The 1,234-nt window shown below is 31.6% G+C and overlaps 1 pseudogene; it reads left to right on the top strand.

Annotated features, from left to right (window-relative positions):
- The first annotated feature begins 152 nt into the window (after window positions 1–152).
- On the top strand, window positions 153–269 carry LOC145246392 (5S ribosomal RNA; annotated as a pseudogene).
- Window positions 270–1,234: the final 965 nt, after the last annotated feature.

Here is a 1,234-nt window from a genome sequence, read left to right as displayed (position 1 = left end):
TATTTTTTTACTATAGTAATAATTAAATACCTATATATATATATATATATATATATATATATATATATATATATATATATATATATATATATATATATATATATATATATATATATTATAAAAATTATTTGACATGAAGAACTAGTACGCAAATGTACGGCACAATCACGTTGACACACCGGTTCTCACCAGATCCCCGAAGTTAAGCAACGTTGAGCCTGGCCAGTACCAGATGGGTGACCATTTGGGAAGGCTAGGTGCTGTATGTACCTTCTGGGAAGGTTGGACGTGGGGCCAGAACCCTCACCCTTTAAAAAGAACTCCTCGCTACAAAAACATCTACAATGTAGATGGCCTCTGCCCCTCCAGGGGCTCAACGATTATGTTGACAGGTACGCAACTTTGCAAAATAAGTCTCATGAAAAATAGCTTGCAGAAAGTCTAATATTTAAATGCACTTAGATGTGTAGACATTCTATTGCAAATAACATATGACAAGTTTCATTTGAAGGTCAACGATATAGAATATATATTCTACATCGTTTGAATAAAATCAAATTTCATACACACACTACTGCTCCCTATAGCAATCACGTTTATCGTCCTTACAGGAACACGTTGGGCAAGTAAACGTTTACATACAAGGAATATATTCATAAATACATAAGTGCGGAATATAGATAAAAACGAGAGAAACCACGGGATCCAATTTAATACTAGGATATTTCGAACCCGGATTTGAAGCAGACTCAGAAATGAATGCGATATGATGTATCAGATCCTATCAGACGTTGCCCGGAATTGAATGATGATCAACGAATGTTTCCCACTCCCATAGTATCCTTCTGTAGTTGGGGAGCCATCACGGTACACCAGGATGAAGTTTCACATGCTTCCCCAGCAGTAACTTAGTCCAAAATACATTTTAGTCTATATTGCACTGTAGAAAAAACCGACGATTGGTTTTATAAAATTATTTTTCATATAGGATGGTTCGAATTAAAGTTTAAAATGCAAAAGTGAAGTATCATAATATATATATATATATATATATATATATATATATATATATATATATATATATTGAGAATTGTTGACAAATCTGTATACTTACATTTAATCATAAATGTTGAATATACATGAACATAATTTATATTGACAACAGATAAATATAGTAGTTAAAATATTTGTTTAATTGAAAACATTGTCGGAATTATCTATTATATAAATATCA

The sequence above is a fragment of the Euprymna scolopes genome, chromosome 23 (genome assembly GCF_053919585.1).
Source record: "Euprymna scolopes isolate OS-2025 chromosome 23, ASM5391958v1, whole genome shotgun sequence".
Lineage (NCBI taxonomy): Eukaryota > Metazoa > Mollusca > Cephalopoda > Sepiida > Sepiolidae > Euprymna > Euprymna scolopes.
The sequence above is the reverse complement of the archived record's forward strand: the minus strand, read 5'-3'. Positions and strand labels throughout refer to the sequence as shown.